The sequence below is a fragment of the Arvicanthis niloticus genome, chromosome 15 (assembly GCF_011762505.2).
Source record: "Arvicanthis niloticus isolate mArvNil1 chromosome 15, mArvNil1.pat.X, whole genome shotgun sequence".
In the NCBI taxonomy this organism is placed as follows: Eukaryota; Metazoa; Chordata; class Mammalia; order Rodentia; family Muridae; genus Arvicanthis; species Arvicanthis niloticus.
In genome coordinates, this window is record NC_047672.1 from 54,445,792 (window position 1) to 54,471,135 (window position 25,344).

Consider the following 25,344-nt stretch of genomic DNA (forward strand, 5'->3'; position numbering starts at 1 on the left):
TGCTCTGTATTCTTGGTGAGAAATAAGGATGTATCTTTCTTCTGTGTATAGGCAGGGGCATGTCTCATATGAGTGTACCACTTTGGAGAACAGCACCTTCCCATGCAATCAGTTTCTCATATTTCACCAGTTTAGTGCCACAAACTGTGGGACTGTATCATGACCATATCACAAACATGGGCCAAGCACTCCTCACAGGTGTCATTAGCATTCTGTGCAGGATGAAATGGAGGTATGTTGTTAGTATTCTGTCTAAACTCCATCTCCACAGTTACCTGGCAACAGGTAGGCCTGGCCCACTATAAAAGGGACTGCTTGCTCCCTCCTCTCTCATAATCTCTTGATCTCTTGCCTCTAGCTTCTCTCTGTCTTATACCCCCTCCCCCTTCCCTTCCCCCTCTCTCCACGTGATCATGGCTGGCCTCTGCTTCTCTCTCTCTCTCTCTCTCTCTCTCTCTCTCTCTCTCTCTCTCTCTCTCTTTCTTTCTCTCCCGCCCTCCCTCCCTCCCTCCCTCTCTCTCTCTCTGCCTCTACTACCCTCCTGGCTCTCCTCCCCATGCCCTGAATAAACTCTATTCTATACTATACAGGTGTGGTGTGACTGGTCCCTCAGGGAGAAGGGATGCCTCTGCATGGCCCTGCTGAGACATCCCCTTCCCTCATACCTCTCCAAACACCCATAGAACATATTCTCTTTATCTCTTTATTTATTATTTTTTATAAACACATCATTGGTTCTGGGACTCGGATATAGAAATCTGCAGGTTTGCATCAGACCAGCTACCAAAGGATATCCACGTTCACTAGCCTAGCCGAGAACTGCCTTTCGAGGAAGTCTGACACATGTACTACCCTGATACTGACACTCTGTTGGTGTAAGTTTCCCCTTTTGGGCCGCAGCTAAGTGAGCAATGTGCCTGCTGCAGCAGGCAGTGAGCTCAGCAAGCATCTCTGAGCTGCTGACAAACAACCACTACATAGGAATGGAAAGCTTTCTACGCTTTCACCAAAATGCCAGGAATCTTCCAATCACCATTTTCTCAAGAGTGCTGTGCTTTTTAAAGAACAAATTCAAAGAAATTTCCTGGTTATGCAAAAAAAAAAAAAAAAAAAAAAAAAAAAAAAAAAAAAAAAAAAAAAAAAAACAAACAAACAAAAAAAAAAAAAAAAGAATACAAAACAAAGCAAAAGCAAAGCCTCTTTATTTCCATGGTGAAGGAAACTCTTTCCACACCCACTGGCACAAATGTTCGATGAACACCCACTCCAATATCAAGTCACCTATTAAATTATTTTTTATTACATTACTACCACTGTAAGTCCATTCATACAAAATTGTCTGCCTGCTTTACATTTTTAATCTCTATTTTCTGACTCTACATGAGCTAGTTAGCAAAACCCAGTGAATTGATAATTAATAACCGCTATTGTTTAATCGCAAGTGCTAAATTCAGCACCCTAGGATTTATTGCCCCAAATGCCTTGGAAGAAATCATCAAGCTGGAGGCTGGTTTTTCTTTTTAAAACTGTAAGAATAATCTGTGCTTCGGCACAGTGTTCTTTGTTGTACTTAGAGATGCTTTCTCTGAGTTGCTGAGATAATAAATGAGTGTATCTAAAAATAAGTGGCTTTCATGTAACCTGGGGAATCAGTCTTTAATGTGACTGCTAACAAGCAAATCTTTATATCTGACGAGCTTTAGCTATGACTAGGATTCCCCAGCCTGATGTTCTTATACACAGGCCGTATTTTTCTATGAAGTTAATTAGATTCCGACAGCATCAGCTGGTTGACCTGTCTAGTCTATCTTGGTCGTCTCTCCTGGTATATAGTATGTGGACGAGTCTATGAAATGGCAAGGACCACCAAACTCTGCAAAACATACAATAGAAAAACAGAGGTACAAGAAGACAACGTAGAGAATTTGTCCAAAGCAAACCACTTTGACCGTAAGGTCCACTCTTCACAGCGCAGACTCTTACAGACTGTGTATGCCCAGGGTTATATTGTTCTCTGTCCCTTGACCCACTCTCATGGTTTTAGCATTTAATTGGGTTGTTCTCCTTTCTTTATTTTGTTTCTTGGTTACAGTCATTTGTTTTGTGTTAGCAGTTTTCATCCCAGCATTTGCTCTATGAGCGATAAAGAAGGAAACTACAACACAGAGCTAGCAAGAACTATGGAAATCAATTATCTGTGATGACTCATTTGTCCATAGAGGGAATGAGCCAGAGCTTCACAGAGTAGGTGGATCAAACACATTACAAAAGAAATAAGATACAAGAGAGCCTAGGTGAGTGGTGCTTCCCAAGTAGAGGAGGAAGAATGGACAAAGGGATATATATATATATATATATATATATATATATATATATATATAACATAAGTACAAAACAACATGGTGGGAGATATGAAGATTGAAATGAAATTAAAGGTTAGATCCCTAAGATTGAGTTAGCCACCACCCTAGTTTGCACAGGACTGCAAGGGAACCTGAAAAAGGGGGAGATCTTTCATTACTACACAGAGGTAAGTGGTCACCCTACAGCAAGAGATAGCTGTGCTATGCTTCAAGGGGATCTGTCATTCTCTGTAGGCAGGAGAGAGACAGAAGAATTTCACTACATACAACATTGGATAATTTACTTCTATCGCAAACTATGTACTTTATCATCCTTTTAAAACAGGGATTCCAGTTCATTGCAGAGAGTTGAAATCATGTTAGTGACCACAGACAGTCATTCTGGTTATGAATAAATTAGAAGCATTGCAGTAGATGCTAAAGAAAAATTCTGTTTCATGGTGTTAGTATTGAACAGACATGCACACACACATGATTTATTATTGTTTGTGGAGGTCAGAGAGAGAAATCACCATCAGTTCTACAATTAATACATTTGCAATAATTAATACATTAAATTCTAAATTTGTCTCTATTTTTATTCTTTCTCAATCAATTATTTTCCTGCTGTGATATTCCTGAGTCATGACATTTACATAAGATATCAGGATGAGCAGAAATGGCTGATGACCATTGACAAAGGAGACTGAGCCAGCTCTATCTTAGTAACTACTATCTGGGTGTACATGTAACATATAACACACTCATAAGGCACTGAAACTCTCCCACAGAATTTCCAAATCAGTCACATCTCCTTTTTAATTGACCAGCAAGCAGAAAGGAGAAAATACAAGCCCAGTCACTGAAAACTGACACTTAACCTACATTCGTAACTATCCCAGTATCTCCACAAAATTAGAAACCCCGTCCTGTCCTGCCAGACACGCAGGAGCAGAACATGCTCTTGCAGATTATGTCAGCACAAATGCTGAGCGACACTCTAGGCTTTGGGTATTGGCCATTTGTCCAATCAGCACAATCTTAATACCTTTTTTTAGAAAGCAAATGGCTATCTGAAAAGCTTCTACAAAAACCCCAGCCTGAGACCTGGCACAGAGTGCCGTATTTTAATGGCTAACTTCATGGTATGAGACAGCATTCAGGACAGATTTACCCCGTTCTTAAAAAGGCATAAACCTGCCTGATACTACATGCATTTTTTTTTATTCAAAAACTTTACTTTAGCTACAGCCATTTTTAACCATCTGTCTCTCTGAGTGAACATAGGCTTGTATATATTTGATTTGAAAGAGAACAAGTTTTGGCAGAAAGAATTGTAAAGTGATGAAGGACTCATATCATGTCAAGGAGTGACAAAATATGCAATGTAGTAATTAGAATGAGCTCTTCTATCTCCTTTCCTCTAGTAGGCTGCCCTATTCCAGGTCACTTCTTGACTTAATATCAACTCAGTTAGATGTTTCCCAAACAATCACAGTGTTTCAAAATATCAGAATGGATGCACAGATTTAACATCTCCAGTTTGAGGAACAGGTAATGATAATCCAAACCGGAGACTACATTTCTTCCAGCAAGTTGAAAGTTGGCATATTATGCTTGTGACTTAATGTATAACATAGACTCACATTGGTTGTGTGTTTATTCACTGCTATGGTGCTAGAGGACTTGGGCTATACAAGAATAATCTAGAACTTCAAGGCTAAAATCCATACCTTAGTGATGCTTGTGTGTATATTAACTGATAGCTCAAATCACATCCATATCCATAGTTTCAATATGATACATCATCACATGTAAGAATGTGGATGTTCAAGACGCATTTTCTAGCCATATATGAGTATGCATCCACATAGGTATACACACAGTCTCTACTGTATTAAGTGACTCTTTGCAAAAGAATAGGGCATGGTCAAGAGAAGATGCGGTGTCATGTCTAATGTAAGAGAAGACAGAACTCCTTGAGTGTTTGGCCTAAGTTCTTCATGAAAGGCAAGAAGACTCACACTACTTTATAAGGCAATTATTGTAAGTTAAAATTTTAAGATATATATATATATATTTCAATTTTATAAACTTTATTATAAAAAACACCTTTAAAAATAAAGACATCACACATGGAAATGAATTGGACTCAAAATGTTGATGAACTTCTGTACAGTTAGTATAGACATTCCAAATGTAAGTTGAAGAAATTTCCCATTACATTTTATACCTTCAGAATCCAGTATATTTTATGTACTTATTTATTGCCAAAACCAAAAGCTCCATAAAGAACTAAAGCTGGGAAGGCAATTACTTTATTGTTTCATAACTCATGTCCATCACCTGCACTCAGTTCTTCCCAATCCTCTTAGAATTAGCTTTTTTCTTCTCTTTTTTTTCGTATTATACTATAACCACATGTACAAAGTATATACATATATATGTGTGTGTATGCATATATATGCATATACATATAACACACGTACATGTATTATTGTCTAGATTCTGCATATAATAGAGGAACATGTGAATTAAAATAAAAACATTTAACCAACTTCAAATACCTTTAATTCAATTTTTTTACAAAGACTTAGAAACTTACACAGTTACATCCATAATGCTAAATTTGTCTTTATTTTATGTTAATTTATGTCTTTATGTTAATTAACCGAATGACAAGCTTACTAAGGCCCTATCAAATAAAAGTTCTGTTCTGAGTATACTGTGGGACTTTACACAAACGATCAAAATAGAGCCTGTCTCAAAAAGTTGTAATATGGTTGGGTTGGAAAACTCTGGCAATACAGCATGGGAAAATGTGGTAGATGCCTGAGATGGCACAGCACACTGCAGATGGCACGCAGTAGCTGGAACACGAGGTGGGCTCTGTGAAGGGAGAGCTGCATCAGCCAGACACTGACATGTGCTTAGTGTGGGAATCTGTGGATGAGAAGCAGTAGGAGCCAGTCACAGGAGTGGGGTTGTGTCTTCAGGAAAGCACAGTTCTATGAGACTGCAGCAGATGGTTGAATGGCTTTGGGGGCTAGAGAGTCAATGAGCAATAAGCTATCCTCTCAGGCGGTAAGTGACCCAGGGCAGTTATTTTTATTTTCTGGTCCTGTTTCAGTGCAGAAGAAAAAATATGTATTTTTCTAAAAAAATTTTTTTAATAACCTTGAAAAATTCAAGCAATTATACATTAAGTCGACACTATTGAATTTAGAGTGTTAACCAATGCCAACAACTCAAATTAACACTTCCTTACATGTCACACCTTTGCTTTATAGCAGGAAAATGTGAGAATTTACGCTTCAAAGTGGATACCCTGGCATGTCTAATATATATTCTTTGCATAAGATAAGCATTCAGGGTGTGAACTCTCTATCTCCCAACTTGTCTCATGTTTTTGGGTTTTTTTTTTTTTTTTTTTTTCCCTCAAACCAGAAACAGTATAGTTGGGGGTAGTGAGTATACGCTTAGAAATAATATAGTTGTTTGGTGTCTGCTTTTTTGTTTTGTTTTCTTTGTTGTTTTTTTGTTTTTGTTTTTCTGTGTAGCCTTGGCTGTCCTGGAACCCACTCTGTAGACCAGACTGGCCTCAAACTCAGAGGTCTGCCTGCTTCTGTCTTCTCGTACAAGGATTAAAGGTGTGTACCACTACTGCCTGGCTTTTTTTTTTTTTTTTTTTTTTTTTTTTAAGATTTGTTTGTGTTACTTTAAAAACTACGCATATGTATGTATGTGATATGAGCATTTGATTTTGAGTGCTTGTGGAGACTAAAGGTATCAAATCCCCTGGAACTGGAGTTACAAGCAGTTGTGAGCCACCCCACATGGGTGCTGGAAATTGAAACAGCAAGTGTTTTTATCCGCTAAACCACCTCTCCAGTCCCTTTAATTTTCAGTGTAGCTCAAGGAGAACTGAGGCTCTGAACCCTGAGTAGTAGGTGACAGTTATGTGTCATCACATCTAGGTTTCTTTTTGGATTAATGACTGCTACAAGCTGTTTAATTTTTATCAGCTACACCTAATACTTTGATACCACTTTCATGGCTAATAGGAATTTAATGAACACTTAATGAAGAAACGAGAGAAAGAAAGAAAGAAAGAAAGAGAGAGAGAGAGAGAGAGAGAGGGAGGGAGGGAGGGAGGGAGGGAGGAAGGAAGGAAGGAAGAAAGAAAGAAAGAAAGAAAGAAAGAAAGAAAGAAAGAAAGAAAGAAAGAATATTGCAATCTGGACAATTAGAAGGGAAAGGAAGATGACACAGACCACTGCATTTAATGCTTCAGTTTAGCACCAGGCCCCATGTTTGGGTTGGCTCCAACTTCACAGTAGGACCTGACCAGAGTAGGGTGACTGGTATATAGAATTATAGATTCTTAAGTTTGGAGAAAAGTCATGTAGTAGTTACCAAATCAGTGGTCTGACGTCTCATCCTCAAGTCCTCACTGGAGGGGACACCAGAAATGCTCTAGAATTAGACACCCTCTCTTCACAGGCAGCCCAGCCCACCTCTTTATTAAGTTGAGACAAAGGATCTCCATGTTGTTGATTCTGTGTTACAACTGATAAGCATCCTCACACCTGTTTGCCAAGATAAACTTTTTAGATGTAGCCATTTTCTAGTGTGCAGCCCACAAAAGTGGTGCTGTTCCCTTCAAACTTCTCCCATTTTGCATTGAAGAATTGGTTTGAAGTTGGTGGCAATGACATACACCTATAATCATCCTGCCACTGAGGAGGTAGCAAGAGGATCAGAAGTCCAAAAGCAATATGAAATCTTGTCTCAAAAACAAACAAGAAAAACAAGACAAGGAAACAACCTCTCTCCCTGCAATGGGCAAAGAGACACCTTGTTGGTGGTGGTGTTCTTCTATCAGTGAGGGCAGGGCAGGTGACAACTTGTTCATCCTAGCTCGATGCCTGACTTGGTGGCCAAGCTGTTTTATTACTAAGATATATAAAAATCAAATCCAGGCAGTACAGGGTGGAAGGTGGAAGACAGACAGACAGAGACCTGCGTTCAGCCTTGCCACACGGTGTGGGTGGGGAAAGATGCCCATAGATCTGATCTCCATCCCACAGAACAGGAAGACCATAGACACACAGAGCCCTGCCAACCACCATGCAGTGCTACAGAGGAGGAGGAAGACAGAGACCTGAGGATCACTATGTCACCCACAGACATGCCCTCTGACCCATAGCAGACTCTCAGTTGTCAACTGTTGCCTGTGATGCTGATTATATTGTTTAAGTCTACACTATAAGCATGTGGATTTTCCAACTTTATGGAACCCACAAGCAGAAAGTATTCATGATTTAACAATTTATATCTAGTTTTATTTTAATTTAACACAATCTCAACAGACCTGAGTAACTAGACTAGAATAAATGCCTTATTGGCACTCTTGTGATCTCCGAACTATGGTCACCTTACAAGCCCAAAGAGTGTTGAGTGAATGTCTCATCATTTTAGCGTATGAACCTTGAACTAGGCACTTCTCAGGCACAGAGAGAACATAGATTCTACAACATGATCTTTCAACAGAAGTACTAGGATTCAGACTATGGATGTAACTCAGTTGGTAGAGTGATTGTCTGACATGTCCAGCATGATATCAAATTGGGTGTGGTTATGAACTTAAGAGGTAGAGGCAGGAGGTTAACAAGTTCATGGTCATTCTCATCTACATTTCAAATTGGAGGCATCTAGGGATACATAAGCCCCCTCTTTCAAAAATATCCAGTGTCAAGAATTACTAAGCCCATGTTAGTTGAGGCCCAAATGCCCAATGTGTCAATTCCTTCATCCCTGGAAGTTAATGTTTTTGTTGAACATGCCAAAATAACAAAATGAAAAATTAACCATTTAAGGAATAGAAATTTAACTGGGTTTTACTCTTTCAAGTCTTGTCATGACACTAGGAAAGGTATACTCTTGACATTAATTCCATTTCATAGATGAAGAAAACATGTTTCAGGCCGACATAATTACTTATCAAGGTTGAATGAATAGGAAGCAGTCAGAGCAGACCTAATTCTGAGTTCCTAGTCACGCCAATCCATTCCCACTGACTCATAAACACTTTATGTTTTTCTTTCTATGTAAGAACAAAAGAGGAGAATGAAGATTAAAACATCAATAGAAATGGTTTTGCTACAATAAAACTGAAGTCTGTTGTTTGGCAAATTCAATGGGAGGAATGTTCATAGGAGCAAGTATTGATCTTAGCTGGGACCGGCTAAGTCCTAAGTTCTTGACCAAAATTGAAAAACGGCTAAAGAAAGAAAACTAATTTTAATATTACATACATGTTATTAATTATCAACAAAAATTCAGATATGTAATATCATGCTTCTAAGAACCTATTTTCATCATGATGCTACTAAAATTTCTAAAATTATTATAATTTGTACACATTAAATATTCTAAAACAAAACTGGTATTCTTTTAGGAGCTACTAGAGTGGGATGATATCATTAGAGCAGGAAGTGGTTATCATCAGCATAGGCAGCTCCCATGCAAACCCTCTTCTCTTCCAATCTCATTTTTCTTGTTGTCAATCACAAAATGTACTGCTCTGTTGCCATAAGACATCATTCAAGGAGCCACTGACATAAGGTGAGGCTATGTGACTGGCTTTTCTCAATGAAATACAAGCCAGAAAAACTTGCCATGGGCTCACCTCACAAAGACCATGCATATCTCGTATGTAATGTTGCAGCAGTGATAGGACTTTATGTTTTCTTTCTATCTCATGGTTCAAGATGGAGCCTCCATATTTGGGGTTTCGAGTGCATATGATGGGAAAGGCCCTTGCTGACACACACAGTATACATGAAGCATATGCAAGAGAAGTCTTCTATTGTTGCTTTGTTGAAGAAATTGGAATTGTTTCTTATTGTATTATCTTATAGCCTGACCCTATGGCCCTACTCCATCCCAGTAAGCCAAGATTCTGGTTACTCTCATTTTCCATGAGCAAGTATTGGAAACTGCCAAGGACACTCCTTCCCTGCCTGTGGCTCTATACTGTCCTATGAAGAGAGTGTAAATATAAGAAAGCACCAAGTCTATATTACCATGTCAAAAAACATTCCAATTTTCCAAACTCTAAAAGGTAGTCCAAATACACAGAAATGAGCTTGGCCTGGGCTATAAGAGGATTTCTGGTGGTTAGATAAAAATCAGCCTTTCTCAGAAACTTGTAAAACTGGTTCCTACCTCCAAAGTAGTAATTTCTCTTATGTATGGCAGAAGGGACATATGGCTACCTGTGGCATCTATCAGTGTATCAAAACCCAAGCTGGCCTCCAGACTTTCTCAGAATCACAAGATTCTGTTATATATTTTGGAGTCCATGCTAGCTTCCTGCCTGTCTCACTCACCTCCTGCTCTAACCTGAACTCTCTCCAGCTCACAGCCTTTCCTTCCTGCAACTGCTCATTCTCCATGTGACTCTGCTATTCTAAATGTGTTTGTTCCCTCCCTCCCTGTATGCTCTGCTCCTGCTTTTTGCACTGTTTTCTCAGTTCTTTATCTTCTGATATTCTCCCTCTCTCACAGATCCCCCTGGTCATATCCAGTCTGGTGGCTATGTTTAGTCTATTTCTTTCTTTCTTTGCTCTGGATTCTTCCAGATACCTCTGCCTGTTCTCTCACCCATATCTACAATAAAAACCTCCCCCTTAACCATACCGTGGAGCTGACATGTCAGTTTATACTGACATTTCAGTTTATGAAACACACAGACACTGGTCTAAAGCAGCTCTAGTTTTGTGTTTTTCCTCAAAGAGCTGAGAAAACACTCTACATATGCTGCTCACATTTACTGCCCAGTGTAGCAGAAAGGAATCATGAGGTTGACCAGATGTCCCCACTCTCCTCATCCATCCTTAAAAGTAAACTTTTGCTAATATTCTTGTAGTACATGGCCCAGCCCTCACAGAATGTAGCAAATAAACAACACACTGAAAAAGAGTATTTTCTCCCTCCCCTGCAAATGCTTTTCTCCAATTTACAACTAAAATCTCTAGTTTGTTGGCCCTTAGGGGTAGTTATTCATATTTATTTTAGAAAATTTAAGAGAACTGAGTACAGTTCCCTTTATATTGAATGATGTGAGATGTGGAATTTCACCCTTGTTTCAGGTGCTGATGGCTTTTCAGCAGGATTTGAGAAATATTTAAAAGCTTGAAAGAAAAAGCAAGGAAACACTGAAGGCCAAATCTTCCCCTTACACTGTCCCTGGGAGGTCTATATTTACACGAGGAGATCTATCGTGACATTTTAACTTAAGTGAATAGATTCCTGCCTTCCTCTGGACTGAGGTATTCAAACAGGGAGGATCCTCTTTCCCTGTGGGAGTAACCTATACCTTTCCAAGAGGGAACACAGTCACACTTATAAAGAAAGCAAGCAGAGAAAGGTTTTGTTATTCTTCCTCCACAAAATACACAGCATTTCCCACAATCCCTTTGATACAAGTCAGGTGAATGATGTAATAGGAGAGGCAGGCCATGTAAAAAGAGGACACTGTCTAAACACACATTTCCCCTGGGCCTGTTTTTTTTTTTTTTTTTTTCCAGTGACAAAACCCCACCAACTATAGACATCCACAATTTCTTTCTGGGACTAGGCTCTCAAGTCATCTGTACTCACATTTTCAACATTCAGAAGCCTGATAGATAGTTAAACATTTCCACAGGTTGAGCTATAGAACCTTAACTGCATTCTAAAGGAGAAACCATAGTCCAATTCAATTAGTGAAATCCTCATCTTGTACAACGTAAATGTAGGCACAATTTCAGACCTAAGCTGAGTAGACACTCTAGCTTGCATTCTGCAAAGGAAACTGTTTGTAGACAAAGGAGATGAAGTGTTCTGTTGTCATTTATCCGCTGGCGCCACTTCAAATATCATCATGATTATGGCCTCACATGGGACACTGTAATAAAGTGTAAACCCAGTAATAAATGAGTCATAACTTTTCTTCATCACATTAGCTGTGAATCAAAGCACTGAACTGCTCAGTAAAGAGTGTCTAATAGAAAGCCAAATCAGAAGAATTAGTCTAAGAGGGACTATGTGGTAAAGTCTTGGCTGTGCAAGTATGAAGAATTTGAGTTCAGACCCCTGGCTACTTCCTGAAAAGCCCAGCATGGCAGTCCAAGTCTTTAAACCCAGTGCTGGGAAGAAAAAGACAGACAGGTTTTTGTAGCTCTCTGGACAGCCAGTCTAGGTGACTGGACGAGCTCCAAGTTCAGTGACATACCCTAACTCCAAAAGGATAGGCTCGAAGTGACTAAGATGTCCAGTGACATTGAACTTCAGCCTCCACATGTGTGTGTGCACACATACAAGCCCACATGCACAGCCACATTACATCCACATCATGCTAACATATATTCTCTGCATCTCTGTGTGTCTCTGTCTCTCTGCATCTCCATTTCTGTCTGTCTCAAAAGAATTTGCTTAAGGGATTCACAGAGGAAACATATGCCCAAACCATCTTGCCTGCTGTTTCCCGAAGAGAAAGCTCCCAAGACTCCCCTTGCCACAGCAGAGTTACACCATATGACTGACTGGAAGGAAAGGCTTCCAAAATCTCAGGCATTGCCAAATGCACACTGGGACCAAACTGATAATGGGTGCTACATTTTAGGCAGAGATTTTTTTTAACTAAACATATTAAAATGGCCTAAAGCAAGGAGGACTCCAATCTTTTAAGAAAATTAAGTGGGATTTATTCTGTCTTCTCTTTCAGATCAACTAAAGCCTGCTGTGGGTTTTCCATATATCAGAAGCTCTACTGGGAAACAGGAGAATGTATCAGAAAACCTGGGAGTCTGAAAAGGAAGCAGGCAGACACATAAGTAAGTGTAAGCCCAAATACCATTTTTCACTGGTTCTCGGAGGGCAAGATTATATCCAGTCTAGAGAAGAGAAGGGTAAAGAGTGTGACAGCTGTTTGACAATAGAAAGCATCCTTTATAGAAGGGCAGTGTACCATCCTCTGGGCCTTGTGTACTCACTGTCAATAATCCTCACATTATCTCTCTGGGCTGAGCAGTCATCCCCATAGACAGGTGAACAAACTGATGTTCACATAGGCAGTAGGCAGGCCATCTCACACCTTCTTCCTATGACTTTAATGCACCCTTTTAGATGTCATAATCCAGCTATCTTATCAAAGGCCAAGGAGACAGACTAAAATTGCAAGGAAATTTTTAATGAGAAAATTGGAGAATTTTAAGAAGGATTTAACCTTGGCCTCACTGAACGTTGAGGCCAGATAATTCCTTGCTGCAGCGTCTGGATTGCCTACCAGCTGTCTGTACTTCTCCCCACTCACTGCTAGCTACAGTCCCCTTGCCTACATGTGGCATGTGATATTGTCCAGACATGGCCCAGTGTTTCCAGAATCACCGGCAAATGATCTTAGCTAAGAGCCACCAATCTGAAACACACAAAATGGCTCTTTTTTTAAACCTCACTGAAAAAAAAAAATCTTTAAACAGAGGAAGGAGCTGTCCACATAGCCACCTTTCTCTGCAAGTTGGAGATGGTCCCATCCACTCCATGCAGACCTTCCTGCCCTTCACTCCTCTCAAGTAACTACAAAGGACAAGGTGCCTGGAGCCAGTAACTGCACCACAGCCACCCCTGGCCACACAGAGGCTGTGTAAAAGGAGCTGGAGAAGGGGAGTGCCAAGGGCACTGATCTCCAGACCGGCAGCTTCTGTGTGTCTGCTGGAGAATGCGCCTCAGTGGGAACTCCATTCCCAGATCCACTTACTAAGGCATTTCTTTCACACTACAGGAAAAAATAAGAAATGCAAGAAGGAAGAAAGAAAAAGAACAAGAGAGGGAGGGAGGGAGAAGAGGCAGGGAGAGGGAAGAAGAGGGAAAACAGGAAAGAAGGAAGGAGAAAGGGAGGTTATATGAGGAAAAGTGGTCCAAATTTTAGTGAGTTTTGACCTCAAGCTAAAAAAATATCCCTTTGCCATGTAAAAGAGATCTTCTACATAGATATTATAGTAATTACATTTTAATTGAGTTAATGCAGTTTGTCATTATTTTATCTTTAATTGTCAAAGTCTATCATATTCTGAAAAATCACATTCAATATAGTTTAATCACTTTCTATTGCGTGTGTGTGTAGTGTATCTGGAGTGTAGGCAGATGGCTGGCATGTGTGTTCACAGGTGCACACACCCAAGCACACACGGAAGTCAGTGGAGGACATCTGCTGCCCTGCTCCATTAATCTCTCCTCTATTCCCTTGAAACGAGGTCTCTCACTGAACTTGCAACTAGGTTGGCAGCCAGCACTTGCCAAGAATCCACTTGTCTCCAGCCCCTAGAGTGCTGGGGTTATAGCACATAAAACCACATCCAGCTTTTTATATGTGTTCTGGGAACGTGAACTCAGATGTTCATGGCTGCACTGCAAACATTCTCATCCACTGAGCTATCTTCCCACCCTCTGTGATAATTATTAAAATCCATTATGATGCCAACCAAAAAATGTGATGTCCAGGAAGTGATGACAGTGGGCAGTGGTGGCAGTCAGGAGGAAGAGACGGTGGATCTTGTGAGTTCAAGGCCAGCCTGGTCTACAGAAAGAGTTCCAGGACAACCAGAGCTACACAGAAAAACCCTGTCTCAAAAAACAACAACAAAAAAATATTCGTTAAGAATTGTTGTGTTGAGTCATAATGAAGTTCACTGATGCCTGTGGCCATGCTCAGCTATCGACTAAGGACATACTCACACATTAAAGTATCTCAGACCTGCCTCTTTTATTGCAAAGAATCCCGTAACCCTAGTAGAAATGCTTTATGCATTTGCCATACTTATAGCACTAGCTATTCTATACCACAAAATAAAACAACGAGGTGTGCTATGAACGGACTGAAGAAAACAGCAGAATGCAAAGACGCCAAGCCTGAAGCAGAATTCCGAATGTGAGAGCATCCTGCCCTCCATCACTCCATTTCTGCAATATAACTTCAGGATTGCTATGAACTGTAAACAGAGCATGCGAATGTATGGTAAGTTCAAGGCCTCCCAGGATTTAGTACAGAGCCAGTGTTCCCGATCACAGCATTGTTACTGTAGCAGAAAAGTCCCCGATGGGGAAACCTGGAAGGAAATTCATCTTTGCTATAGTCTTGAGCTGCTGCTACCCTGGGCAGATTGTCTTTGAACTGAGTTAGGTAAGGGCTGTTATATTCTACAAGATCTCTGGAAATACATGAAAGTCACATGAGTGAGGCTTAATCTTCAGTCAATGAAGACAAGTCACAATGAGAAATGCTTAAGTCCTGTGTTCTTTCTGATAATACAGCCTGCCTTTTCCTATCAGCGGGTGAGTGAGTTCTGGAAGGACGCCGAGTGCTGCAGTAATAGACAAAAAGCTACATTAAAGGGCACTTTTGGCAGCACACATGGATGGAGAGACAATGAGATGTGGTAGGAAGAGAATGAATGGACTTTGGAGTTAAGTTGATCTGTATTTGAAATCTAGTACTTCCTTAGCTGGCCTCATGTGGCCTGGGACAAGCGGCTGGGTTTTCTAAGCATCTCTTTGTTTGTGTGAGAAGACAAGAGCATCCACCTTACGGGATGTTGGGGTGATTTGATGAACTACTGTGTCAGTAAATTATGCTCCGGGTAAGTTTCAGAAGAGTGGACCAATGCTCAAGCCATGGCCATTGCTGGAGTCATCACCTGAATGCAAACTGAACTCATGTAGATATTCCTGACACCTGGGTGTAATGCTGAATATATGACAGATAAGAACATCTTTTTATCTTGGCTGGCCCTGGCACAGTGCTTTTGCCTTGATACATTTCAACAGTGACCTCTATGTCCCCCCCCCAACCCCTGCCCCAGCTCCTTAAGAACCAGTGGTTTTTAATCTCATATTATTTAAAAATATCTTAAATTTCCCTTTAAAAAAATCTATGCAGAAATGCATAAAATATTCATCAATGTTACCAGATTCAATGCCTAACCATTGAATACTTCAATGTGCCTCCTCTTCAGTGTCTATGGACATAAAAGTGTCAAATCCAATAATAAAATAGTAATAGTAATTATAATAATGAAAATCAAGGTGACCATGTACTACCTGGCATCTCTTCCAGACTAGTTCATAGACAGTGGAGTCTACGTTATGGCAAGATTTGCTTTACCATTCTCAAGTCAGCCTTCTTACACAGCAAAGCAAAGGAAATAATTGCAGGAGGTATCGGGGGAGGGACTGAGTAACTCAAAATATCAGTCTGTTCATTACTCCACGAATGAACCCAAACAAACACATGTTCACACATTTTCTAGGTGATATAGAGACTACATGTTTTTTAAGAAAAATAATCTGTGGTCAAGGGAAGCAACAATTTACACAGCTTCAAAATTTTCTGTTGGTGGGGCGAGTGGGTATTCAGTGTTTTATTCCAAAGGGTAGATAAACGGAGTTTGGGTTTATGATGTCATACACAGTAGTTACCACTTGGGTGAGGAAAAATATGGCTACACTTGCAGCTTCAAGGGTAATCTAAGAGAAAATGTCAGGGGAGATTTTATGGTGAATGTCGACCCTGCCAGCTCCAACAAGCTATGTTAGGCCACTCATCCTTGACAAAAAAAAGGATTAAAAGGATAAGTAATGGTGAAAGGCACAGAAAGGAGATTTTCTCAACATCACTTCCTTGGGAAGAAAAACAAACAAAGGGAAGCAGTGCGCCCCACCCCCCACCCCCAAGTTTCTCTTTGAGGTTCTGACTGGTTTGTGTTGAGTAGTGGCAAGAGCTTTGTGTAACTGAGCAGTGGTCCTACAGACTCATTACTAGGCTCCAGGTCCCTCACTAAGATGGCTTTCCAAATGTCAAGCGTGAAATCTCTTCCCAGGAGACAAGTTACACCTCTGATTGACTCTAGGATTTCAACCTTTCTCTTCCCCCTATATAAGGTTTTTTGGGGGGTGTGGCTTTTAAGTAGTTGGTGTGCATTGTTTCAATGGTCTGATAGCCTAAGTGTCTCTCTTTAAGAGTTGTCTACTGCCAGGACAGTTACAGTCTACTTTATGTTATTTTTGTTATCACAAAACAGTAACCAAAATGGATGAGCTCTGGAGTCGAGCTGCCTGACCTGGTCAGACTCCTACTTCTTCCATTTATTAACTATGATCTCTTTATATCGCTTAACTCTGCTTTATCTTTAAGGGTTCTTTATCTTGTGGAGCCAACTTAAGGACAAAAACAGAAACAACAACACCAACAGAGACTACTACTCAGTATCTGAAATTAAAGCAATCAGAATTGCTTTGTAGTCAGGATGTGTGGTTACAACTGGAGACCTGGGCTTCTGCATCCAAAACCCTAGCCAATTAACTTGCGTAAACTTTCAGGGAGTTACTTGACATCACTATGACCTAATTCTTTAAAGAGATTATAGGCAATGCCTGTGTCATAAGTTTCCCTATGCGATTTTTTTTTTAATACAAATGAGAGGATATTTAAAATGGGATTCACGAAATGTGCTCAGCACATGTAGCTGCTGCTCTTATCAGCTTTGGCTATATTTAGTGAACACAGTGTGAGGAGGATAAAGCAGAAAGAGAAGATACTTAGCTTTCCATGGATGTCTTTGATCCCTTCATTTGATGCTCGTTTAAGTGACAAAAAGAAACAGGGAAAGGGGAGTGGTCCATAAGGATAAAGGGTAAGCCTGTGCTATGGGACTGTGTTTGCACTATTGGCCTACATAGCTGTCCTAACATGCACGGAGTGTGTGGATTTCCTATGAAAGTCTTGATCAACATTGGACTCGGGGGTGGGGGGAGTTCAGTATATGTAGCCAAGGGAATTGATATATTTAGGAAAGACAGGAACTAGGAAAAATTTCATAGTACCTTGTCTTAAACACAGCAATTTAGTGACTCTGACCTATTCAATTTGTGTATAGAGTTTCTTCTTTTCTCTACCCATAACCTCAACCAGGATTCTCCATAAAGACACAAGTAAGGTTCTAACGGGAAACCAACCCATGACATATATTCAATAGGAAAGGGGTCAGGTCAGGCACTGAGCAGAAGCTATGAACCAGCCTTCTCTGCCTCAGAAAGCCAGTGCACAAAAGACTTCAGCATCCCAGAAATCCATGCAGGTACACAGAAGACAGAACCCTGAAACAGGACAGACATGCACAAAATGTTCTGGGACGAAAATAGTGCCCAGTCCCGGGCAGTTGGGAAGGGGGGCATTCGATACTCTGGTATTGTGCTGGATGGTTTTTAAAAAGAGTATCTCCTGATCACTGGCTCCTTGGATCTGACGTCCCAGAGAGCTAGTTCTAGTGAAGAGAACACTGCCTCATACCTAGGACTGCCAGATCTTGTTCCACTAAGAAGAATACTCAGAAGAACAGAGACAAATCCATTTCCCTATAGTAAACCTTTAGGAACAAACTAGGCATTGTTAAAACAAACAAACAAATCAAACAAACAAACAAACAAACAAAACCCCAGAAGAAGCATTACAGACATTCTCAAGAAGACCCTGGGGGATGCAAATTGCACCGGATGTTCCCATTTCAAAGTTACCAATACTCTAATACTGAGCAACACATTCCTCCCTCCCCAATAACTTCCACAATTGCACAAAAGTATTCCGGGGATGATTAGTCATACCTATGATATTATCCTAGGCTATCTTGGACTGTCACTGGCAAGCTACTCTGTCAGCTAAGCTTCCTGCTAGTCTGCAATGTCTAGAAGCAATTCCTTCACAACTTCAAATTGCATCAAGTCTGTAATGCTCATTCCAAACACAACTCCAGCAAGAAAATGGCTGGCTACTTGTTCCTGCCTTAGGTGTGGTTAGAGTCCAGGAGGGCCAGTATATTTATTCGATTTAATGCTTTTCCTTGAGCCTCCGGTTTCCTAAGTGATACCCTCTCCTGGTCCCCAGCCTCTGGTTAACATTTGCCGAGGAGGTAAGAATCATGAGACTCCGGCACACTCAGTTCCTCACCAGCTCTCCTAGGATCAGTGCTCTGGTGACTCGGAGCTTTATATGGCCAGAGCAATTCCGGGTGGGAGTGGGGGAAGGAGAGCCGCGGAGGTGTTTACCAAAACACATCCCCAGCCACACTTCTATTTTATCCAGCAGAGAAAGAAACTGGTATCTTGCATGAGTGTTTAATTAAAGCTCGGTTGGAAGTGCATTGGCCCCCTCCGACTTGGCGGGTAGCAACAGCATCCAGCTTTGCAGACAGCTCAGAAATGTAATCAAACAGCATCCTTTCCCTCACTCTGCAGGTCTTCCTTTCTAGGGGCCATGAGCTAGTAGCCCACAGGGATGTAGACAGCACAGTTGCTGGCGGTTTTGCTCCCGGGGAGGAAAAAAAAAAAAAAACCAAGGTGAGGAATCTTGCCATGCCCCTCCCAGTGTACAAGGTGGGCTACAAGGTGATGATACCCTTGACCCTTCCTCCTCTCCGCTCCTGGGGAGCTGCAGCCAGGGCTGCCGCTGGAGGGCTCCAGCTTGGGGCACTACAGTAAGCAGGAGCACGGGGAAAGGGGCCCAGGGTTTGCCCAGCGGTGGCTGCCGCAGTCACTGCTACCGTGCAGCTCCTGGGTGTCCTGCAGATGTCGCCTGGGGCTAGGGGCGCGGAGGTGGCTGCGCATAGACATGACCTCCCTCCCACCCATGGGTTACCTGGATGCTATCCGCGGAGGCTCACTGGGGGGGTCGTGGAGGAGGCGCGGGAGGACGGAGAGCAGCGGGCCCGCGCCAGCAGGATGTGCTGTCTCACGCTGCGCGGCTAGGCTAGCGCTCCTCCCGAGCGATCACTTCCTCTCTCCTGAGCCTGACACTGACAGCTCCCAGCACCCGGGCTGCGGGGCTCGCCCCGCCCACGGCCCACGCCCTCCACGCCCGCGCCTCCCGCGGGAGGGCCTCCGCACAGCGCAGCACCGCCTCGGGCCAGCCTGGCAAGGAGGAGGGAACCCGGGGACATTCAGTCCTGGGCCGAAGGCAGCGCACACCTAAGTTACTGCCAAGGAGAGCTATGAGTCTGCCAAGCTTCTGATGATTTCCTCCATGGGCAACTTCACTCCCAGACAGAGAAACTTTAAGTCTTTTTTCAAAAAGAACAGAGAAGCTTAGATCTATCCGTGCTGTACAGGTATGTCTGAACCTAGGTTTTCCCAGACATACACAAATACACAGTTAGACACACAAACATATAAATCATACCTCTCTCTCCATATATATATATATATATATATATATATATATATATATATGTGTGTGTGTGTGTGTGTGTGTGTGTGTGTGTGTTTGTGTGTGTGTGTATAAAACATATATATATGTATGTACATACACACATGTATACAAACATAGCCACACTTATCTATGTATATATGCTATATACAGTGTGTGTGTGTGTGTGTGTGTGTGTGTGTGTGTGTGTGTAGCTTGCTTCTCATTGTTTTTCTGATGCCCTGGCTTTAAAAAACAAAACAAAACACCTGAGTAACATTTTTGGACTTCCCGGAAGTTTACCATACTCCCTGTTGGAAAGCTGAGAAATGGAGTTTAGGACATTAGGAAACATGCGATTGACATTACTTTGTAGATGAGTTTTTCATTATTTTGCATGGACATCCTGGCCATCACTGTGCAGAGAAGAGAGGATATATGTGGAGAGGCATCTCACAGATACCCAAACACTTGTAATTTTGTCGATTACCACAGTAATTTCAAAATAAGATCCAATTATGAATACAATGTCTTATCTATCATTGTTTCAAATTTGTCTTCCTGGCTAGTCTTTTTTGTCATAGAAATAGTTGACTTAAGGCTAAATGTCTTTAAGTTGTAGAGATTCAAGATATCCTAAGAAAGATAACATATATATTGTTATTATATATATATATATATAAAATGTATTGTTACCATGTACTGAAAATGCTCAATGCAGGTCAACTCTACATGAATTTTCTTTTAAAGTTTATATCACCTGATAGAGTAGACAAAATGTTATAAGAACTGTGTGATGCTTAGCCTTGGTTGTCAACCTGACTAGAATTGAAATAAACTAAAAGGCATGCCCTTGGGCACACCTGTTAGGCATTTTATTGATCGGGTTATCCGAAAGGGAAGATAAATATGGGAATTCTAAATGTGGGAACATTTCCCCATGTATTTCTTTCTAGTACCTTCCCATTATACTGGCAAATACACCTATCTTGTTCACAGTTTATCCAGCTTACCTCACCCATGGCTACTGCTGCCATTCTTTGAAGACATCAGAAGCCAGCTTAACCAGCCTTCCAGAGTGATCTGAAAACCAGTGTGGCTCTGCAGGAATTCTCCCGGTCTTTGCACTGGACTAGGACCGCAGAACTATCCCGTTAGCAGCTGTGGTGGTTTGAATGTGCTTGGCTCAGAGTATGGCACTATTAGGAGACGTGGCCTTATTGGAGTAGGTATGGCCTTGTTAGGAGAACTTTGTCACATTGGGGGTGGGCTTTAAGAGCCTTCTCTTAGCTGCCTGGAAGCCATTCTTCTTCTAACTGCCTTTAGATCAAGATGTAGAACTGTCAGCTCCTCCTTTTCCATGCCTTCCTGGAAGATGCCATACTTCCTGCCATGATGGTAATGGACTTCACTTCTGAACCTGTAAGACAGCCCCAATTAAATATTGTCCTTTATAAGAGCTGCCATAGTCATGGTGTCTGTTCGCAGCAGTAAAACCTTAACTAAGACAAATGGGTTCTTGTTTTCTCTAGTATGAAGATAACTATTGTTTGACAACCTATATTGTATCCCTTGAGTCGATATAATAATCCTTTTAAATACATATCCAATATCCATTTACTCAATTCTGTCTGTCTACATTAACCTGTAGTCTGCAAAAGGACCTTGAGTCTCAGAGCATTTACAAAGCACCACAGCTCCTGAGCAGCCTGGCTGAGGTTTGTGTTCCATTTACTTCCCTCAGTACTCAGCTCATCTGGGGAGCCAAATTTCTGTCTTTACAACACAAAACTGTCCAGTGCCTACTACTTTCAAATGATTGTGCTAGCCGTGTCACGTGATCCACTAGGAGACTACGGTAGAAGAAAGGAAACATAATTAAAAACAACTGTGTCTGTGGACGCTTGAATAGAGGAGAGCTATTCTTTCTAATGGTAGAAATGAAGGAGGGACGGCATTGCTACACATAAAATTCCAGAAGAGAGAAAAAGCCAAAATGCACACAGCCAATGGTAAGCAGTGTGTTTGAGAATGACAGACTCATAAAGAGTATGACTGGGCCCTGACAGAGGCTGAGAATGTGTACTGGGGACCCACTAAAGGCATCTGAGCAGGGGGCAAAACGAAACAGCCCCAAAGGTGAATGAGTCATCTGGAGGCATCCACAGGATGGAGACTGGATTTACAAGTAACGGCTGGAAAGACCAGTTGGGGGCACAGCACAGGATTCCATGATTTTGTTGAGTTCTATCGTTACAAATATCCTGTAATGTATGCTATGGAATTTTGTTTATTGCCTTGCTTGTTCTTAGACCATTTGGGTTTATTGTCTGTGTTTGTTTCTTGACTATTTGCATCTGTTGTATTGCTAGACCCTCAACCTAGATCTGACCTTAATACATGCATGTAATTAAAATGGTTTAAAAGCAAAAAGGAGGAGGGGGGGGATGAGATAGAGGGTTCTAGTGAGGGAAATGGGGAAAGGCGACGACACTTAAAATGTAAATAAATTAAAAAATCCAAAAGAAAAAAGAAACATTAATCATAGTAGTTACTTCATTTTATTTCCTCAAAAAGAATTCAATGTAGGATCTTGAAGAGGCCTTTGAATATTGATGCTCAATGAAGTATTTTGTTGTCTAATGGTCAAAGAGTAGAAGCAACTCAAACAACTACTCACAAATGGGAGATGAGGGTATATATTCACTATGCAGCCTCAAAAAAAAAAAAACTTGTTGAATATTGTAAGATAGAAGAAAGTGGAACATGTTATGGCAAGTCAAATAAGCCAGTCACGGAAGGAAAATGTTGTGTAGTTCCATTTACATGAAGTATGTAATAGAATCAAAATTAAGGAACAAAATATGCAGGTAGTTTTCAAGAGGAAAACTGACAGGAATGATTCAAGGTTTGTTTGTTTGTTTGTTTTGATTTGTTTTGATTTGCTTTTGCAAGAAGAAAAGCTCCATTGACTGATAGTTTAACAATGAGAATACAGTTGACACTATTGAATTATATCCTTAAGGATGCTTGCGATATTGTACTTAGTTTGTGTGTTTTAACAATAAAAAGGCAGTTATACATGATTTTCATTATGCAGTATCCAGGTACGTTATAAATATCGTGAGACTGGAGATGGACATGAAACAAATGCTCCCATTTCCCGGCTCTGGCCACCTCCAAATCTAGCTAATATCCAACTTTGTTTTTTCCAGAATGGCAATATGGTTGCTCTCACATGGTGCATAGATTCTTTTGCTTAGCAAGGTTTCTTCTTATGTCCCAGTGGTTCATTTATGGGTTTTTTTTTTTTTTTTTATCACTGAATAGTGTTCTAGTTTTTAATGTGCCACTTTACTGAAAGACATCTTAGTTGCTTCTGGCTTTTGTAATTATAAATACAATTATTCTGAGCATTCATAAGCAGAGTTTTGCATGCATTTATGCTTTGGGATTCATTTGGATCAATATCTAAGAATATGACTACCGGATCCTTTGATAAACTTAATGCTGAGATTTCTAGGGTATTGCTAAAGTTTCCAATGTGGCCTCATCTTGCTTTCCACCAGCAACATATGACAGTTCCGGTGGCCTCATGAACCCCGGTGTTTTGGATGTGAGCCATTCTGATAGATGTGTAGTTACATATTAGTGTAGTTTTAACTGGTGATTTCTCCATAGAAGGCAGTGTAAACTCTCTTCTATTTGTTTCCTTGTATCAGTATAAGTTCATTGCTCAGGTGTCTCTTTATTTTATGAATTTAGACCTTCTTGAATTTAAAATGTTCTTAATGTATGTATTTATTATTTTATACATGCTCTGTGATAGGAAGTATTTTCTCCATTCTGATACTTGCTTTTTTTTCTCCTTTTTTACAGATTACCTTTCATGAGCAGCGGTTTTAAAGTTCAGTGAAGAAGAATGGTAGTTTTTTCATTGGTTGTAGTTTTTCCTTCTTCTAACTAAAAATGTATTACCAGGCCCAAGGGTACATAGAATCTCTGTTTTTTTTTAAAGTTCAGTAGTGTTACATTTTACATTTAAATCTACTGTTGATTTTGAGGTAATTCCTATGAAAAAGTGTACTATCTGTGTCTGACTTATTTACATGTAGGTTTCTAGTTATTTTGGTGCTAGTTCTTTTAAAAAGACAGTACAGAGCATCTATCGTTTCTTTGAAATGATGAATATGTGTGAAGATTATACAGCCTATTGTACAGTGCCTCCCAAGCCAAATCACATTTTTACAACTGTCCTCACAAATCCAGGATCAGAGAGGGGCCTCTGTTCTGGATTAAGGGAAAGCAGAATAAAAACATTGGGTCTTGTTTTATTCAATAACATAAAAAAAGTTAAATGTAGTTACATTTTTATTACACAGGTGTATTAGTTTTTTTTTTTTTTTTTTTTTTTTTTTTTTTTTTTTTTTTTTTCTGTTGCTGTGATGAAACACCAGGACCAAAAAGTTCCTTCTTTTAGAAGGAAGAGTTTTGTTTGGATCATGGTACCAGAGCAAGAGTTTGTTATGGCAGGAGGGCCTGGCATCAAGCAGCCACAGCAGGAAGCTGGCTGATCTCATTTTGTTACACAGGAAGTCAAGGTCAAAAATTGACAGTGGGGCAAGGCTTTAAACTCTCAAAGCCCATCCCTAGTAATGCACTTCCTCCAGCACGCCTCCATGACCTCAAAGTTCCATATCCTCCATAAACAGTACCAATAACTGGGACAGGTGTTCAAATTTATGAGCCAGTGGGGGATATTTCTAATTTAAACCTTCCAACAGTATTCTGTGCAGTGTTGATAATCTATTGTATTGGGATGACTTATTGTATTTTGTGAGTGATTACCTGATAGCTTGTATGATAAGTTTTTAAACTGTCTTTCCAATAAATAATGGCCACTTCCATGCACTTAAAAGAGACTTCAGAATTAGAACAAAAAAAAAAAATCATCTACAAGATATCAGTCTCAACTTCAACAGCAATCCCTCACTCCCAAGATAGAAATATGTTCTCAAAGGAGCTAACCAGCTGATCAGAATAGCCTGGGAAATTCCTATTCACTGGCCACGAAGAGGCAGGCACTTTAGATGCCTCCAAGGAATTAATGGTATGGTTAAATTCCCATGTTTAATTAGACTGTGGATCCAAATGTAAATCCCCCTGACCTTGCTGGTTTCACCACTAGTCTGTGTGCAAGTTCCTAGACTCTTATGATACTCAAATCTTCTAGGACTCTGGATGAAACAATAACATTTGTCTCCTACAATTTTGGAATAACATAAACTGTGATATTGCCAGATGACTACCAGACAAAGTCTTCTAGGTCAGAGCACCTGTCCTTCATCCATACTGGATGTGGTGTGGCTCGGCACCTGCTCCCTACTTCCTGTAGAACTCCATTGCATACAGGTCCAATAGCACTCTTAGATACCTAGGCTCTCACGTATGGCCAAAGTCTCCTCTGCAAATCATTCTTCAGTTTATTGTATCTTAGCTAGCACACACACATGCACACACACACACACACACACACACACACACTCACACACACGCACACACACACAGACACACACACATACACACACACACACACACACACACACACTGAAAATTGACTTCAGTGGTTCAAGGGATCTGAATTATTAAAACAAGATGAGAAGCACCAGAGTCAGCTGTTAAAATGTAAACTGCTTGAGGCTGGGAGTGGAGCTCAGCTAGAAG

The 25,344-nt window shown here is 40.7% G+C and overlaps 1 protein-coding gene and 1 non-coding gene across 7 annotated transcripts in view; one reads left to right on the plus strand and one right to left on the minus strand.

Moving 5' to 3' along the window:
- The window catches only part of Dync1i1 (dynein cytoplasmic 1 intermediate chain 1), a 302,775-nt gene extending 283,478 nt beyond the window's left edge, over positions 1-19,297 (minus strand). For 4 of the 6 annotated variants that reach the window (XM_034519247.2, XM_034519245.2, XM_034519243.2 and 1 more), the window contains exon 1: positions 19,075-19,255. The gene's annotated coding sequence lies outside the window, so the exon portion shown is untranslated. Of the gene's footprint in view, positions 1-19,074 lie in introns of all 6 variants that reach the window. The other 2 variants (XM_034519246.2, XM_034519242.1) reach the window with 2 other exon arrangements.
- LOC117721169 (small nucleolar RNA SNORA48) lies at positions 7,174-7,311 on the plus strand. The gene has a single exon (XR_004608426.1). It is a non-coding gene; the product is annotated as a small nucleolar RNA SNORA48 (small nucleolar RNA).
- Positions 19,298-25,344: the final 6,047 nt, after the last annotated feature.